Here is a 21,391-nt window from a genome sequence, read left to right as displayed (position 1 = left end):
TTCTGATACCATCTGTATCGACTCAACCAAATCATGTTTGACGGCGCCGACTACTTAGTTCCCGTTACATGGTCATATGTCTTTAACATGACGTTTGACCAAAATATGTCGCATTCATTTCATAAGTAAAAGGATGTTTCAAGTTTACAAAAGTAGTTCAAAGACTAGTTACATTACAATGTTTAACATACAAATGAAACCTATGCGACACAATTTAAAGTAGTCAAAAGACGCTCCAACTATGCATGTATACTCGACATCCAAGCAATTATCAAAAATAGTGCGAAAGCATGTATCAAGCCGCGTTCAAGGACCTGAGAAAACATATAGAAAACTGTCAACGGAAATGTTGGTGAAATCATAGGTGTTTTAGTAAACGTTGCATTTGAACCACAAGATTTAATATAATATGATTATCAAAATCATTTGCATTCCAAAGTTGTTATTTGTTTCGCGGGCACCCAATTATCAAACTTAACTGTTTTGCACCCTTTGCGTAGTGTTAGAACATACACTAGACCCGAAAATATATTTAATCCGCTAACGGTAGCGAACCTTCCGAATGAGGCTCGTCAAGCCCATGAGATCACATAATATAAGTTCACGTTTACACCCTGCAAGTGTAACTAATGATAATTGAATTGAGGATTTTCGTTCAAACCCGTACGTGGAATGTTTGTTTTCGTACTTGTGTTCAATGTGAAAAAGTATGATACGTATATGTTTCTCATCCCATAGTTTAAAGCATAACAGTTGTTTAAAAGATGGGACTATGATCTCACCTTGAGTACACGTATGAAAAGCACTTCACAAAGTAACGTGTGCAAAAGATAATGCTAGTCTTGACCTAAACAAATAGGTCGTATCAATAACGGTAAACACGATAGGTCAAAGATGTTCAATTAGTCCTATGGCTCGTTACGACTCGATTATGTAGCATGTGAATCAAATTGTCAAGTTTCATACAAGATACAAGTATAGAAACAAATTAGAAAGATTGCATAATCATTTGGTTAAGTTTGACAAAAAGTCAAACTTTGGTCGGTCAAAGTCAACAAAAAAGTCAACACGTTCAGGTCGGGTCCCGAACTATTTTTCTGAGGTTTTTATTCATATATAAGCATGTTAAAATAAGTCTCATGTGAATCGGAGGTTCATAGCATGCCAAACGTTTTTCTTATTTTGACCAAGGAGGTCAGAACCTGGACACGCCTTATGTCGCGCCGCGACATAGGCTGGCCGCGCCGCGGCACATAACGTGTGCTGGTGCCTGGTTAGTTTCAATTGTTCAAGTCTTTTTCCGAACTTCGATCAAACACAAATCACAAACCGTAAACACTTATGACACGCATTTTATATCGTTGGAAAGCTAATTTGACAAAGAACACAACTAAACACATTTCATCAACCAAAAACATCATTTGCAATAACCGACTTTCCAACATTTAATGCTCAATTAATACTCAAGTTCATAAATGCACAAAATAGGATTCGGGAATTAAATGCATACATATGACACGCCGTATCGTAGGTAATCAAGCATACAATCTAACTAACCACTTACCAACCACAATTCATGGCATTCAATACATTAAATGTTCACATTCAATTTTATCAAACCCTAACCCACAACATCAAAATCACTAATCATGTTTATGAAGTTTTCTAAAACAACCTACACATCAAATTGAAGCTAGTGATGTTAGGAACACATTTAATACATGCATTTATAACATTTAACATCATCTACACGACCAAATCACCAAATCAAACACACCAAAGTTTATGTTCATGCTAGTTACTTCAAATAACAAAATCGAACATATAAATCATATATTCATGTTAGACTTGAGCCATAGACACTAATTAACAACTTTATAAGTTAAAAACATCAAGAACACAAAATCTAGTGACTTTAGAAAGTTACCCAAACTTGATGAAATCGGTATGGAATCGAAGAGGAAGTTGCAAGGATTCCAAATATGTAATTTGTTTTGCAAGACACCCGCTAGCTTGGATTTAGATGATGATTCTTTGAAATGGATAATTGAAAGAAAATGGAGAAGTAGGGAAAGAAAAGGAAAAATGAAAATGAAAAAGAAAGGAGGTGGGGTTGACTAGTCAAATGCTAGTCACCTCTTTGGATCTTTGGCGAAACTAGTCCCTCGAGTTCGGTTGCGGGTGCGTGAATTACCTAAACGAGATATTTTTAAAACGCGTATCAACGGGAGATGTTATAAACATATAACGGAATTTAAATAGTTAAACGGAAAAGTAAACGGAAAAAGGCGGGATGTTACATGTATCATCCTTTTGCTCTGCCCATCAGTTTGTGGATGATAGGCAGTACTTATGTCTAGACGAGTTCCTAATGCTTGCTGTAATGTCTGCCAGAATCTTGAAATAAATCTGCCATCTCTATCAGAGATAATAGAGATTGGTATTCCATGTCTGGAGACGACTTCCTTCAAATACAGTCATGCTAACTTCTCCTTCTTGTCATCTTCTCTTATTGGGAAGAAGTGTGCTGATTTGGTGAGACGATCAACTATTACCCAAATAGTATCAAAATCACTTGCAGTCCTTGGCAATTTAGTGATGAAATCCATGGTAATGTTTTTCCATTTCCATTCCGGGATTTCGGGTTGTTGAAGTAGACCTGATGGTTTCTGATGCTCCGCTTTGACCTTAGAACACGTCAAACATTCCCATACGTATTTTGAAATGCCCCATCCTAATCCATCTGGACGAAGTCATCAACATTTGATCCCAGAGCGATGATCGACTCCAAGTAATGTCCTTAAAATGAGCAAAATGTACAGCGGAAGATTTCTTTCATACCTGAGAATAAACATGCTTTAAAGTGTCAACCAAAAGGTTGGTGAGTTCATAGGTTTATCATAAACAATAAAATTCATCATTTTTGATAGACCACAAAATTTAAATGCTGCATGGTACAAATGGGCCCGAATCCTATACCCACCTGTAATGTACATGCGATATCTTTTAAATACAGTACACCTTTCTCGTGTACGAAATCATTTTCATAATTCTTAGTAACCGTACACATATCTCGTGTACAAAATATCATACACATAACCTGTGTATAAAATTATTCTCTCGATATATAACATTCACTTCAATTGGTGGCAATTATCATGTCCACATAGTTCAATGGTGGCAATTATCATGTCCACATAATTCAATGGTGGCAATTATCATGTCCACATAATTCAATAATAATCCGCAGAACTTCTGTCTGCATAATAATTCATTCCAAGAATGTTTTGCTTGTGTCTATCTCGTCAAACATTTATAAAAGCATTTCATGTTATCGCAGTTAAAAAATATATTTCAAAAGCATTTAATAAAGCAGTTATAAAAACAGCACATGTATTCTCAGTCCCAAAAATGTAAAGAGTAAAAGGGATCAAATGAACTCAAGCATATAAATATTGCAAAACAGTTATTAAAGCATTGCATGTATTCTCAGCCCAAAAATGAAATGAGTAAAAGGGAGCAAATGAACTCACGCATATAAATATTGCAAAAATAGTTATTTAAACATTTCATGTATTCTCAGCCCAAAAATTGTAATGAATAAAAAGGGAGCAAATGAACTCACGCATATAAATATTGCAAAAACAGTTATTTAAACATTTCATGTATTCTCAGCCCAAAAATGTAATGAGTAAAAAGGGAGCAAATGAACTCACGCATATAAATATTGCAAAAATAGTTATTTAAACATTTCATGTATTCTCAGCCCAAAAATGTAATGAGTAAAAAGGGAGCAAATGAACTCACCATACTATATTTCGTAGTAAAAATACATATGACGTCATTGAACAAGTGTAAGGTTGGCCTCGGATTCACGAACCTATATTATTTGTATATATATTAAAACGTATAATCCTAATCGAACTAATTTATATATTATATCTTAAATTATATATTATACTTATCTAGTTTGTGTATATATTAAAATGTTTAATATTTATATAGATATATTGATATAGATAATACTGATAATAATAATAATAGTTTTACTGAAAATAAAATAATAATTTTGGTAAAAATAATCATAGTAATAGTAATAATAACTATATTAATAATGATAATACCAATAATTTTTAATATAATGGATAATTTAATAATAATAATGATAATATTACTAATAATACCTATGTTAATAATAATACAAGTAAAAATAACACTACCTAATAACAATAATAACCATAATAATAATAATCTTGATAAAAACAATAATTATAATTATAAACATAATAATAATAATAATAATAATAATAATAATAATAATAATAATAATAATAATAATAATAATAATAATAATAATAATAATAATAATAATAATAATAATAATAATAATAATAATAATAATAATAATAATAATAATAATAAAGTGTTACAACCTTGAAGAAAAGCTCAAAAAGGATGCCATCACCGGGACTCGAACCCCCAACCTCTCGTTAACCCAACATGCCCCCAACCTGTTTCCTATTTCTATCTTCATATTCTCGGCCCAACTTCAAGTACACAGCCCAACTTCATAATTCCCTAATCCTAACTAACAAACCTTGATGGCCCAACAGGAAATTAAAGGGCCGAATATATCTCTTGCATAAATCGTTGGAATTGGGAAAAAAAAATATTTAATTGTGTACACCCTACCACTTTACAAGTGGGTGTAATGTTTATTATAAATGTCGGCCAAAAGAAAACACCAAGCAATTTAAAACCGAGAATCATATTATCGTTGATTATCTTTCATCATCATTCGTATATAATCATCATAGCAGGTGGTCTTCTAACAATTGCAACAGATGTTGATGGCTGCAGCTGAGCAGAACCCACAAAGGAGCAGTAGCAGTGTAGGTGATGATTGACCACAACAAACAAAAAATAATGATGAGCTTAGTAGCAGCTGCAATGGATTTTCGAATAGTAGGAAATGAGTGTTGTTTTGGTGGCCATAAACAGCGATAGCAGTAGTAAAACATTATAGAAATGATGATGATTGTGGTGTTATCACGACTGGTAGAAGTAGCTGCAATGGATGAGTACATTAGTGGTTTAATAGTGGGTTCAATCGGTTCAAAGATTTTAGAGAGAGAGAATAAGAGAGTTGGGTGTTCTTCAATCTGTACATAAACCAAAATGATTTTGAAGCTATTAGTAGGTGGTGGTGTTTTGTAGATGATGGATTAAGGAAGTGGGTTAAGGGTGATGGTTGTTAACCGGTGATAGTGGCGATGGTGGATGAAGGTTTTAACGAAAGTGGTGATTTGTAGTGACCCGAATTTTTCCATGTTTATATATATATATATTAAATAAAATTGTTATTTACATGATTAAGTGTTTCCAACATGTTAAGCAATCAAACTTGTTAAGACTTGATTAATTGAAATAGGTTTCATATAGACAATTGACCACCCAAGTTGACCGGTGATTCACGAACGTTAAAACTTGTAAAAACTATAAGATGACATATATATGGTTATATATATAGTTAACATGATTTTATTATAAGTATGTATCTCATTAGGTATTTTAACAATGAGTTATATACATAAAAATGAGACTATTAATTTAAGAAACTCGAAAACGATATATATAACTATTATCGTTATAACAACGTCTTACTAGGTACATATGAATCATATTAAGATATTGATACACTTGGTTAATTATGTTAAATGATAAGTAAATATATTATTAAGTGTATTAACAATGAAATACATATGTAAAAATAAGACTACTAACTTAATGATTTCGAAACGAGACATATATGTAACGATTATCGTTGTAACGACATTTAACTGTATATATATCATACTAAGATATATTATATATCATAATATCATGATAATATAACAATTTAACATCTCATTTGTTATAATAAACAATGGGTTAACAACATTCAACAAGATCGTTAACCTAAAGGTTTCAAAACAACATTTACATGTAACGACTAACGACGACTTAACGACTCGGTTAAAATGTATATACATGTAGTGTTTTAATATGTATTCATACACTTTTGAAAGACTTCAAGACACTTATCAAAATACTTCTACATAACAAAAATGCTTACAATTACATCCTCGTTCAGTTTCATCAACAATTCTACTCGTATGCACCCGTATTCGTACTCGTACAATACACAGCTTTTAGATGTATGTACTATTGGTATATACACTCCAATGATCAGCTCTTAGCAGCCCATGTGAGTCACCTAACACATGTGGGAACCATCATTTGGCAACTAGCATGAAATATCTCATAAAATTACAAAAATATGAGTAATCATTCATGACTTATTTACATGAAAACAAAATTACATATCCTTTATATCTAATCCATACACCAACGACCAAAAGCACCTACAAACACTTTCATTCTTCAATTTTCTTCATCTAATTGATCTCTCTCAAGTTCTATCTTCAAGTTCTAAGTGTTCTTCATAAATTCCAAAAGTTCTAGTTTCATAAAATCAAGAATACTTCCAAGATTGCAAGTTTACTTCCAAGTTTTCAAAATCCATTCCAAGTAATCATCCAAGATCAAGAAACCTTTGTTACTTACAGTAGGTTATCTTTCTAATACAAGGTAATAATCATATTCAAACTTTAATTCAATTTCTATAAATATAACAATCTTATTTCGAGTGGAAATCTTACTTGAAATTGTTTTCGTGTCATGATTCTGCTTCAAGAACTTTCAAGCCATCCAAGGATCCTTTGAAGCTAGATCTATTTTTCTCATTTTCAGTAGGTTTATCCAAGGAACTTGAGGTAGTAATGATGTTCATAACATTATTCGATTCATACATATAAAGCTATCTTATTCGAAGGTTTAAACTTGTAATAACTAGAACATAGTTTAGTTAATTCTAAACTTGTTCGCAAATAAAAGTTAATCCTTCTAACTTGACTTTTAAAATCAACTAAACACATGTTCTATATCTATATGATATTCTAACTTAATGATTTAAAACCTGGAAACACGAAAAACACCATAAAACCAGATTTACGTCGTCGTAGTAACACCGCGGGCTGTTTTGGGTTAGTTAATTAAAAACTATGATAAACTTTGATTTAAAAGTTGTTATTCTGGGAAAATGATTTTTATTATGAACATGAAACTATATCCAAAAATTATGGTTAAACTCAAAGTGGAAGTATGTTTTCTAAAATGGTCATCTAGACGTCGTTCTTTCGACTGAAATGACTACATTTACAAAAACGACTTGTAACTTATTTTTCTGACTATAAACCTATACTTTTTCTGTTTAGATTCATAAAATAGAGTTTAATATGAAACCATACCAATTTGATTCACTCAAAACGGATTTAAAATAAAGAAGTTATGGGTAAAACAAGATTGGATAATTTTTCTCATTTTAGCTACGTGAAAATTGGTAACAAATCTATTCCAACCATAACTTAATCAACTTGTATTGTATATTATGTAATCTTGAGATACCATAGACACGTATACAATGTTTCTACCTATCATGTCGACACATCAATATATATTTCGGAACAACCATAGACACTCTATATGTGAATGTTGGAGTTAGCTATACAAGGTTGAGGTTGATTCCAAAATATATATAGTTTGAGTTGTGATCAATACTGAGATATGTATACACTGGGTCGTGGATTGATTCAAGATAATATTTATCGATTTATTTCTGTACATCTAACTGTGGACAACTAGTTGTAGGTTACTAACGAGGACAGCTGACTTAATAAACTTAAAACATCAAAATATATTAAAAGTGTTGTAAATATATTTTGAACATACTTTGATATATATGTATATATTGTTATAGGTTCGTGAATCAACCAGTGGCCAAGTCTTACTTCCCGACGAAGTAAAAATTTGTGAAAGTGAGTTATAGTCCCACTTTTAAAATCTAATATTTTTGGGATGAGAATACATGCAGGTTTTATAAATGATTTACAAAATAGACACAAGTACGTGAAACTACATTCTATGGTTGAATTATCGAAATCGAATATGCCCCTTTTTATTAAGTCTGGTAATCTAAGAATTAGGGAACAGACACCCTAATTGACGCGAATCCTAAAGATAGATCTATTGGGCCTAACAAACCCCATCCAAAGTACCGGATGCTTTAGTACTTCGAAATTTATATCATATCCGAAGGGTGTCCCGAAATGATGGGGATATTCTTATATATGCATCTTGTTAATTTCGGTTACCTGGTGTTCACCATATGAATGATATTTATCTCTATGTATGGGATGTGTATTGAAATATGAAATCTTGTGGTCTATTGTTACGATTTGATATATATAGGTTAAACCTATAACTCACCAACATTTTTGTTGACGTTTAAAGCATGTTTATTCTCAGGTGAATACTAAGAGCTTCCGCTGTTGCATACTAAAATAAGGACAAGATTTAGAGTCCATGTTTGTATGATATTGTGTAAAAACTGCATTCAAGAAACTGATTTTGATGTAACATATTTGTATTGTAAACCATTATGTAATGGTCGTGTGTAAACAGGATATTTTAGATTATCATTATTTGATAATCTACGTAAAGCTTTTTAAACCTTTATTTATGAAATAAAGGTTATGGTTTGATTTAAAAATGAATGCAGTCTTTGAAAAACGTCTCATATAGAGGTCAAAATCTCGCAACGAAATCAATTAATATGGAACATTTTTAATCAATAAGAACGGGACATTTCAGTTGGTATCCGAGCATTGGTCTTAGAGAACCAGAAATTTGCATTAGTGTGTCTTATCGAGTTTGTTAGGATGCATTAATGAGTCTGGACTTCGACCGTGTTTTCTTTAAAAATGATTGCTTAACATTTTTGTTGGAAACTATATATTATTAACATGTATATATTATGTGATATATTAATCTCTTAACATGTTTGATATTGTGTGATAGATGTCTACCTCTAGCACAAATCCCATTGACTCACCTAATAATAACGAAGAGTCGAATATATATTGGACTGATTCACAAGTTCCCGAAGAAGAACCGGAAGAAGAATCAGAACTGGAAGAGGAGTAACCGGAGGAGGAAATAGAACCGGTGGGGGAAATAATAAAACGGTTAAGTAAAAGAAAATCCTCAACCAACCGACCAAGGTTAATTATGGTCAATGGTGTTTCCGCCAAGGAAGCAAAATATTGAGAGGATTACCAATTCTTCGATGAATCGGATTCCGACGAGAATTCCGATGATGTTATAGAAATTACCCCAACTGAATTTAAAAAGGCAAAAGAAAATAATAAGGGAAAGGACATAAAAATAGAGAAATCTAATTCCAACCCCGATGAACTTTATATGTATCGTCAGCCCCAGAAGCCCTTAAGTTGTAACAATGACCCGGGAACCTCTAAACCACCGGGTTTTTCTAAACCGTTGTGGAAAACGACAGCTCGTATTAGGGGAATATCATATATCCCTAGAAACTTGGCAAAACGAACCAAAACCGAAGAAGAAGAAACGAGCGAGTCGGAATAAGATAGTTTTATTCGTGTGGTGTAATATATGTAATATAGTGTGCTTATGCTTTATGATATATGTAAAAATTGCTTGTATTAATAAGTATTTTTTTTATGAATCTAACTCTTGTCTATTTTACAGTATAAAAACACAAAATGGATAGACAACCCAATATTTTAAGAGACCTACCTTGAGACATGATTGATGAAATCTTGTCTAGAGTCGGTCAGAATTCTTCGGTACAACTATTTACGGCGAAATCAGTTTGTAAGACATTCGAAGAACGTTCCAAGAATGTCTTGGTTTATAAGAGACTTTCGTTTGAAAGATGGGGGATATCACATTGGGAAACCGATAAGTTACGATGTGTTTACTTTGACGCATGTATTGCGGGGAACCCAAATGCTATTTTACGCAACGGGTTAAGAAATTATTTTGACTCAATATATCCGAATATAGGACTTCGTGATTTATAAAAAGCGGCTAACATGCAACATAAAGAAGCATGTTATGCTTATGGGTTAGTAATGTTTGCTTCTCACCAAAGTGAGAACAAGAACATCGGGCTACAACTATTAAACAAAACATTCCCACAAGTGACGGAGTCGGTAATTGGGGTAAGAAATGAGGTTTTTAGATTGTTACGGGACTGTTGGACATTACGTAACCTTCATCCTTTTGACGACGTTACAACACATTGTCTTACTATCGGTCACAATGGTTATGTTCCACAAAACCAAGGATGGGAAGTGGTATTAGTAAAACTAGAATGCATGACTTGTTTCTGGACGGATGAATTACGTGTCTTTATTGCCTTTGCTGAACGCCTTATTTATTAACTAGAATTAACTTCGCAACTACTTTGTATCAAAGTTTTATGTGCTATATTTCATGCTATATGTAAAATAGCGGTATTGTAAGTTTGCAAGTTATTGTATAAAGGTTTGAATATGATATATTTTTTTTGTGATTAGTTTTTCATATAGAATTGTAGTAGTTGAAATGTTATGTTAGCTACTAAGTATGAACTTAACGTGTAGGTACTACCCGAATTAAAGAGTATAAAACGCTAATATGAAGAAAGAGCTTTTATAAATAAGTTCATATTACGCTACGAAATACTATTGACTACTCTTAATATTCTGTATGATTAACTTGTTCCATTTGACTATTTTGAAGGAAATGGCACCGACTACTCGAGACACCGTGAATATGAATGAAGAGGAATTCCGTACTTTTCTAGCTTCAAACATAGCCGCAGTACAGGCTACGCTACATACCAACAATAACCTTGGATCTAGCAGTACAGGAAATCGTGTAGGATGCACCTACAAAGAATTCACTGCCTGCAAACCTTTGGAATTTGATGGAACCGAAGGACCGATCGGATTGAAACGGTGGACCGAGAAGGTCGAATCGGTGTTTGCCATAACTAAGTGTACTGAAGAGGACAAAGTGAAGTACGCTACGCATACCTTCACAGGTTCTGTGTTAACATGGTGGAATACCTATCTAGAGCAAGTGGGACAAGATGATGCTTACCCACTACCGTGGTCAGCATTCAAGCACTTGATGAACGAGAAGTACCGTCCCAGAACCGAGGTCAATAAGCTCAAGACAGAACTTAGAGGGTTACGAACCCAAGGATTTGATATTACCACGTACGAAAGACGATTCACAGAATTGTGCCTATTGTTTCTGGGAGCGTTCGAAGATGAGGAAGAGAAGATCGAAGCGTTTGTGAAAGGATTACCGGAAAGAATCCAAGAAGATATAAGTTCACACGAGCCCGCCTCCATACAACAGGCATGTAGAATGGCTCACAAACTAGTGAACCAGATTGAGGAAAGAATTAAAGAACAGACGGCTGAAGAGGCCAATGTGAAGCAAGTCAAAAGAAAGTGGGAGGAAAACGGTGATAAGAATCACCAATACAACAACAACAGCAATTACAATAATAATCACAACAATTATCCCAACAATCGCAACATCAATCTCAACTACAACAAATGGCCCAACAACAACAACAACAACAACAACAACAACATCAACTACAACAATCATCCCAACAACAATAACAACCGCAACAACAACAACAATCAGAAGCAGCTATGCCAAAGGTGTGAAAAGTATCACTCGGGGTTCTGCACCAAATTTTACAACCAGTGTAAAAGAAATGGTTATAGCGCGGCGAAGTGTGAGGTCTACGGACCAGGGGTTAATAGAACGAAAGGAACAAATGGTGTCGGAACGAGTAATGCGGAGCAAGTAGTGTCGGAGCAAGTTATGCCAATGTAGTTTGTTATAAATGTGGAAATCCGGGCCACATTATTAGAAATTGCCCGAATCAGGAGAACACGAATGGACAAGGCCGCAGAAGAGTTTTCAATATTAATGGGGCAGAGGCACAGGAAGACCCGGAGCTTGTTACTGGTACGTTTCTTATTGACAATAAATCTGCTTACGTTTTATTTGATTTGGGTGCGGATAGAAGCTATATGAGTAGAGATTTTTGTGCTAAATTAAGTTATCCATTGACGCCTTTGGATAGTAAATTTTTACTCGAATTAGCAAATGGTAAATTAATTTCAGCAGATAATATATGTCGGAATCGAGAAATTAAACTGGTTAGCAAAACATTTAAGATTGACTTGATACTAGTAGAGTTAGGGAGTTTTGATGTGATAATCAGTATGGACTGGTTGAAAGAAGTGAAAGCAGAGATCGTTTGTTACAAAAATGCAATTCGCATTATACGAGAAAAAGGAAAACCCTTAATGGTGTACGAAGAAAAGGACAACATGAAGCTACATCTTATTAGTAATTTGAAGGCACAAAAACTAATAAGAAAAGGTTGCTATGCTGTTCTAGCACACGTTGAGAAAGTATAAACTGAAGAAAAGAGCATCAATGATGTTCCCATCGCAAAAGAATTTCCTGATGTATTTCCGAAAGAATTACTGGGATTACCCCCACATCGATCCGTTGAATTTCAAATAGATCTTGTACCAGGAGCTGCACCAATAGCTCGTGCTCCTTACAGACTCGCGCCCAGCGAGATGAAAGAACTGCAAAGCCAACTGCAAGAACTATTTGAACGTGGTTTCATTCGACCAAGCACATCACCATGGGGAGCTCCTGTTTTGTTTGTCAAGAAGAAGGATGGTACATTTAGGTTGTGTATTGACTACAGAGAGTTGAACAAACTTACCATCAAAAACCGTTATCCACTGCCGAGAATTGACGACTTATTTGATCAACTACAAGGCTCGTCGGTTTATTCGAAGATCGATTTACGTTCTGGATATCATCAAATGCGAGTAAAGGAGGATGATATTCCAAAAACTGCTTTTAGGACGCGTTATGGTCATTACGAGTTTATGGTTATGCCGTTTGGATTGACTAACGCACCAGCTGTGTTCATGGACCTTATGAACCGAGTGTGTGGGCCATATCTTGACAAGTTTTTCATTGTTTTCATCGATGACATACTTATTTACTCAAAGAATGATCAAGAGCACGAAGAACATTTGAGAAAAGTGCTAGAAGTATTGAGGAAAGAAAAACTGTACGCTAAGTTTTCAAAGTGTGCATTTTGGTTGGAAGAAGTTCAATTCCTCGATCACATAGTGAACAAAGAAGGTATCCAGGTGGACCCGGCAAAGATCGAAACCGTTGAAAAGTGGGAAACCCCAAAAACTCCGAAGCATATACGTCAATTTTTAGGATTGGCTGGTTACTACAGAAGATTCATCCAAGATTTCTCCAAAATAGCAAAACCCTTGACTGCTTTAACGCATAAAGGGAAGAAATTTGAATGGAAGGATGAACAAGAGAAGGCGTTTCAATTATTGAAGAAAAAGCTAACTACGGCACCTATATTGTCATTGCCTGAAGGGAATGATGATTTTGTGATTTATTGTGACGCATCAAAGCAAGGTCTCGGTTGTGTATTAATGCAACGAACGAAGGTGATTGCTTATGCGTCTAGACAATTGAAGATTCACGAGAAAAATTATACGACGCATGATTTGGAATTAGGCGCGATTGTTTTTGCATTAAAGACTTGGAGGCACTACTTATATGGGGTCAAAAGTATTATATATACCGACCACAAAAGTCTTCAACACATATTTAATCAAAAACAACTAAATATGAGGCAGCGTAGGTGGATTGAATTGTTGAATGATTACGACTTTGAGATTCGTTACCACCCGGGGAAGGCAAATGTGGTAGCCGACGCCTTGAGCAGAAAGGACAGAGAACCCATTCGAGTAAAATCTATGAATATAATGATTCACACTAACCTTACTACTCAAATAAAGGAGGCGCAACAAGGAGTTTTAAAAGAGGGAAATTTAAAGGATGAAATACCCAAAGGATCGGAGAAGCATCTTAATATTTGGGAAGACGGAACCCGGTATAGGGCTGAAAGAATTTGGGTACCAAAATTTGGAGATATGAGAGAAATAGTACTTAGATAAGCTCATAAAACTAGATACTCAATACATCCTGGAATGGGGAAGATGTACAAGGATCTTAAGAAACATTTTTGGTGTCCAGGTATGAAAGCCGATATTGCTAAATATGTAGGAGAATGTTTGACGTGTTCTAAGGTCAAAGCTGAACATCAGAAACCATCAGGTCTACTACAACAACCTGAAATCCTGGAATGGAAATGGGAAAACATTACCATGGATTTCATTACTAAATTTCCAAGGACTGCAAGTGGTTATGATACTATTTGGGTAATAGTTGATCGTCTCACCAAGTCAGCACACTTCCTGCCAATAAGAGAAGATGACAAGATGGAGAAGTTAGCACGACTGTATTTGAAGGAAGTCATCTCCAGACATGGAATACCAATCTCTATTATCTCTGATAGGGATGACAGATTTATTTCAAGATTCTGGCAGACATTACAGCAAGCATTGGGAACTCGTCTAGACATGAGTACTGCCTATCATCCACAAACTGATGGCCAGAGTGAAAGGATGATACAAATGCTTGAAGACATGCTACGAGCTTGTGTTATTGATTTCAGAAACAGTTGGGATCGACATCTACCGTTAGCAGAATTTTCCTACAACAATAGCTACCATTCAAGCATTGAGATGGCGCCGTTTGAAGCACTTTATGGTAGAAAGTGCAGGTCTCCTATTTGTTGGAGTGAAGTGGGGGATAGATAGATTACGGGTCCGGAGATAATACAAGAAACTACCGAGAAAATCATCCAAATTCAACAAAGATTGAAAACCGCCCAGAGTCGACAAAAGAGCTACGCGGACAGTAAAAGAAAAGATATAGAGTTTCAAATTGGAGAAATGGTCATGCTTAAGGTTTCACCTTGGAAATTCGTTGTTCGATTTGGTAAACGGGGGAAACTAAATCCAAGGTACATTGGACCATTCAAGATTATAGATCGTGTCGGACCAGTAGCTTACCAACTGGAGCTACCTCAACAACTCACGGCTGTACATAACACTTTCCACGTCTCAAATTTGAAGAAATGTTTTGCTAAAGAAGATCTCACTATTCCGTTAGACGAAATCCAAATCAATGAAAAACTTCAATTCATTGAAGAACCCGTCGAAATAATGGATCGTGAGGTTAAGAGACTTAAACAAAACAAGATACCAATTGTTAAGGTTCGATGGAATGCTCGTAGAGGACCCGAGTTCACCTGGGAGCGTGAAGATTAGATGAAGAAGAAATACCCGCATTTATTTCCAGAAGATACGTCAACACCCCCAACTGCTTAAAATTTCGGGATGAAATTTATTTAACGGGTAGGTACTGTAGTGACTCGAACTTTTCCATGTTTATATATATATTAAATAAAATTGTTATTTACATGATTAAGTGTTTCCAACATGTTAAGCAATCAAACTTGTTAAGACTTGATTAATTGAAATAGGTTTCATATAGACAATTGACCACCCAAGTTGACCGGTGATTCACGAATGTTAAAACTTGTAAAAACTATACGATGACATATATATGGTTATATATATAGTTAACATGATTTTATTATAAGTATGTATCTCATTAGGTATTTTAACAATGAGTTATATACATAAAAATGAGACTATTAATTTAAGAAACTCGAAAACGATATATATAACGATTATCGTTATAACAACGTCTTACTAGGTACATATGAATCATATTAAGATATTGATACACTTGGTTAATTATGTTAAATGATAAGTAAATATATTATTAAGTGTATTAACAATGAAATACATATGTAAAAATAAGACTACTAACTTAATTATTTCGAAACGAGACATATATGTAACGATTATCGTTGTAACGACATTTAACTGTATATATATTATACTAAGATATGTTATATATTATAATATCATGATAATATAACAATTTAACATCTCATTTGTTATAATAAACAATGGGTTAACAACATTCAACAAGATCGTTAACCTAAAGGTTTCAAAACAACATTTACATGTAACGACTAACGATGACTTAACGACTCAGTTAAAATGTATATACATGTAGTGTTTTAATATATATTCATACACTTTTGAAAGACTTCAAGACACTTATCAAAATACTTCTACTTAATAAAAATGGTTACAATTACATCCTCTTCAGTTTCATCAACAATTCTACTCGTATGCACCCGTATTCGTACTCATACAATACACAGCTTTTAGATGTATGTACTATTGGTATATACACTCCAATGATCAGCTCTTAGCAGCCCATGTGAGTCACCTAACACATGTGGAAACCATCATTTGGCAACTAGCATGAAATATCTCATAAAATTACAAAAATATGAGTAATCATTCATGACTTATTTACATGAAAACAAAATTACATATCCTTTATATCTAATCCATACACCAACGACCAATACATACATTTGCAATAATAGTTTTCATTATATCGCATATTAATTTACATATTTATTTCCAACAATTAACTCATATATTATTTCAATTAATATTTCAAATTATTATATATATATATATATATATATATATATATATATATATATATATATATATATATATATATATATATATATATATATATATATATATATATATATATATATATATATATATATATTAAATATACATGTATCTATTTACAATTAGTTGTTCGTGAATCGTCGAGAACAGTAGAAGGTCAATTGAATATATGAAACAGTTCAAAAATTTTGAGACTCAGATTAACAGACTTTGATTATCTTGTCAAAGATATTAAATCATATTAAGAGTTTGGTTCAAAATTAGTCGAAATTTTCCGGGTCACTACATATTTAGCAACATCGGCTTTCATACCTGGCCACCAAAAATGTTTCTTGAGATCCTTGTAAATCTTCCCCGTTCCAGAATGTATTGAGTATCTGGTTTTATGATCTTCTCTATGAAGGTATTTCGTATGTCCGAGAGACATATTAAATCAATGTGGCTAATACGTTATGATCCATGTCCGGTCATACCCAATAACAAGCTTACTGACACCTTATATGTATTTAATCTTAACGAATGGATCGTTAAATAAATACGCGACACTTGGATTTTAGAAAATGGGTTTTCTAAATTATAATCACTTGAGATAAATTATTTGGATAATTTATATATGATATGGATTTAATTATTTATAGGTTTAAATAATTATGTTGTGTTATATTTTATAAAATAATTTATAAAATGCAAGTAACTTAACAAATACATGGAATTATATAACAAGTTTTATAAAATACAAAACTTATGATATACTAAACATGGGAGGACTGTTTTGAGGGCTCCAAGAAGTCCATTCCATGCTAGAATCTTGTTACATTTAATAACACACTTCCATAGGTTGCATGTGAGTTCATATACCAAGCATTTGACTCATTCTCTAGACTTACACGTGAAAAACACTCTTGCATTCATTTTGGGACAGATTCTGGCCGAAATTTAGAGAGCAAATATATAGTGACCCGAACTTTTCCATGTTTATATATATATTAAATGAAATTGTTATTTACATGATTAAGTGTCATGTTAAGCAATCAAACTTGTTAAGACTTGATTAATTGAAATAGGTTTCATATAGACAATTGACCACCCAAGTTGACCGGTGATTCACGAACGTTAAAACTTGTAAAAACTATATGATGACATATATATGGTTATATATATAGTTAACATGATATTATGATAAGTAAACATATCATTAAGTATATTAACAATGAACTTCATTTGTAAAAACAAGACTACTAACTTAATGATTTTGAAACGAGACATATATGTAACGATTATCGTTGTAACGACATTTAATGTATATATATCATATTAAGAGATATTCGTACATCATAATATCATGATAATATAATAATTTAAAATCTCATTTTATTTTATAAACATTGGGTTAACAACATTTAACAAGATCGTTAACCTAAAGGTTTCAAAACAACACTTACATGTAACGACTAACGATGACTTAACGACTCAGTTAAAATGTATATACATGTAGTGTTTTAATATGTATTCGTACACTTTTGAAAGACTTCAAGACACTTATCAAAATACTTCTACTTAACAAAAATGCTTACAATTACATCCTCGTTCAGTTTTATCAACAATTATACTCGTATGCACCCGTATTCGTACTCGTACAATACACATCTTTTAGATGTATGTACTATTGGTTTATACACTCCAATGATCATCTCTTAGCAGCCCATGTGAGTCACCTAACACATGTGAGAACCATCATTTGGCAACTAGCATGAAATATCTCATAAAATTACAAAAATATGAGTAATTATTCATGACTTATTTACATGAAAACAAAATTACATATCCTTTATATCTAATCCATACACCAATGACCAAAAACACCTACAAACACTTTCATTCTTCAATTTTATTCATCTAATTGATCTCTCTCAAGTTCTATCTTCAAGTTCTAAGTGTTCTTCATAAGTTCTACAAGTTCTAGTTTCATAAAATCAAGAATACTTCCAAGTTTGCTAGCTTACTTCCAATCTTGTAGAGTGATCATCCAACCTCAAGAAATCTTTCTTATTTACAGTAAGATATCTTTCTAATATAAGGTAATACTTATATTCAAACTTTGATTCAATTTCTATAACTATAACAATCTTATTTCGAGTGGAAATCTTACTTGAACTTTTTTTCGTGTCATGATTCTACTTCAAGAACTTTCAAGCCATCCAAGATCCTTTGAAGCTAGATCCATTTGTCTTTTTTCCAGTAGGTTTATCTTCAAAACTTGAGGTAGTAATGATGTTCATAACCTCATTCGATTCATACATATAAAGCTATCTTATTCGAAAGTTTAAACTTGAAATCACTAGAACATAGTTTAGTTAATTCTAATATATTATGTAATCTTGGGATACCATAGACACGTATGCAAATGTTTTGACATATCATATCGACCCATGTATATATATTATTCGGAACAACCATAGACACTCTATATGGAGTAATGTTGGAGTTAGCTATACAGGGTTGAGGTTGATTCCAAAAAATATATATACTTTGAGTTATGATCTAGCCTGAGACATGTATACACTAGGTCGTGGATTGATTTAAGATAATGTATATCGATTTATTTCTGTACATCTAACTGTGGACAAATAGTTGTAGGTTACTAACGAGGACAGCTGACTTAATAAACTTAAAACATCAAAATGTATTAAAAGTGTTGTAAATATATTTTGAATATACTTTGATATATATGTACATATTTGTTATAGGTTCGTGAATCGACCAGTGGCCAAGTCTTACTTCCCGACTAAGTAAAAATCTGTGAAAGTGAGTTATAGTCCCACTTTTAAAATCTAATATTTTTGGGATGAGAATACATGCAGGTTTTATAAATAATTTTCAAAATAGACACAAGTACGTGAAACTACATTCTATGGTTGAATTATCGAAATCGAATATGCCCCTTTTTATTAAGTCTGGTAATCTAAGAATTAGGGAACCGACACCCTAATTGATGCGAATCCTAAAGATAGATCTATTGGGCCTAACAAACCCCATCCAAAGTACCGGATGCTTTAGTACTTCGAAATTTATATCATATCCGAAGGGTGTCCCGGAATGATGGGGATATTCATATATATGAATCTTTTTAATGTAAGTTACCAGGTGTTCACCATATGAATGATTTTTATCTCTATGTATGTGATGTATATTGAAATATGAAATCTTGTGGTCTATTGTTACGATTTGATATATATAGGTTAAACCTATAACTCACCAACATTTTTATTGACGTTTTAAGCATGTTTATTCTCAGGTGATTATTAAGAGCTTCCGCTGTCGCATACTTAAATAAGGACAAGATTTGGAGTCCATGCTTGTATGATATTTTGTAAAAACTGCATTCAAGAAACTTATTTCGTTGTAACATATTTGTATTGTAAACCATTATGTAATAGTCATGTGTAAATAGGATATTTTAGATTATCATTATTTGATAATCTACATAAAGCTTTTTAAACCTTTATTGATGAAATAAAGGTTATGGTTTGTTTTAAAATGAATGCAGTCTTTGAAAAACGTCTCATATAGAGGTCAAAACCTCGCAACGAAATCAATTAATATGGAATGTTTTTAATCAATAAGAACGGGACATTTCAGTTGGTATCCGAGCGTTGGTCTTAGAGAAGTAGAATTTTTCATTAGTGTGTCTTATCGAGTTTGTTAGGATGCATTAGTGAGTCTGGACTTCGACCGTGTTTACTTGAAAAATGATTGCTTAACAAATTTTGTTGGAAACTATATATTTTTAACATGTGAATATTATGTGATATATTAATCTCTTAACGTGTTTGATATTATGTGATAGATATCTACCTATAGAACAAATCCCATTGAATCACCTAATAATAATGAAGAGTCAAATGTAAATTGGAATGAATCGTGGACTGATTCACAAGTTCCCGAAGAGGAACCGGAAGAAGAGTCGGAACCGGAAGAAGAATCGGAACCGGAAGAAGAATCAGAACCGGAAGAAGAAATAGAACAAGGGGGGAAATAATAAAACGGTTAAGTAGAAGAAAATCCTCAACCAACCGACCAAAGTTAATTATGGTCAATGGTATTTCCGCCAAGGAAGCAAAGTATTGGGAGGATTACCAATTCTCTGATGAATCGGATCCCGACAAGGATTCCGATGATGTTATAGAAATTACCCCAACACATTTTAATAAGGCAAAAGAGAACAATAAGGGAAAGGGCATAAAAATAGAGAAATTTGATTCCAAACCCGATGAACTTTATATGTATCGTCAACACCCGTATTTCTTAAGTTGTGACAATAACCCGGGAACCTCTAAACCACCAGGTTTTTCTAAACCAATATGGAAAACGACGGCTCGTATTAGGGGAACATCATATATCCCTAGAAACTTGGCAAAACGAACCAAAACCGAAGAAGAAGAAACGAGCGACTCGGAATAAGATAGTTGTATTCGTGTGGTGTAATATATGTAATATAGTGTGCTTATGCTTTATGATATATGTAAAAATTGCTTGTATTAATAAGTATTTTTTTATGAATCTAACTCTTGTCTATTTTACAGTATAAAAACACAAAATGGATAGACAACCCAATATTTAAAAGACCTACCCGGAGACATGATTGATGAAATCTTGTCTAGAGTCGGTCAGAATTCCTCGGCACAACTATTTAAGTCGAGATCAGTTTGTAAGACATTCGAAGAACGTTCCAAGAATGCCTTGGTTTATAAAAGGCTTTCGTTCGAAAGATGGGGGATATCACATTGGGAAATCCATAAGTTACGATGTGTTTACTTTGACGCATATATTGCGGAGAACCCAAATGCTATTTTACGCAACGGGTT

This window comes from Rutidosis leptorrhynchoides, chromosome 5 (assembly GCF_046630445.1).
Source record: "Rutidosis leptorrhynchoides isolate AG116_Rl617_1_P2 chromosome 5, CSIRO_AGI_Rlap_v1, whole genome shotgun sequence".
In the NCBI taxonomy this organism is placed as follows: domain Eukaryota; kingdom Viridiplantae; phylum Streptophyta; class Magnoliopsida; order Asterales; family Asteraceae; genus Rutidosis; species Rutidosis leptorrhynchoides.
This window is presented reverse-complemented; position numbering follows the sequence as displayed.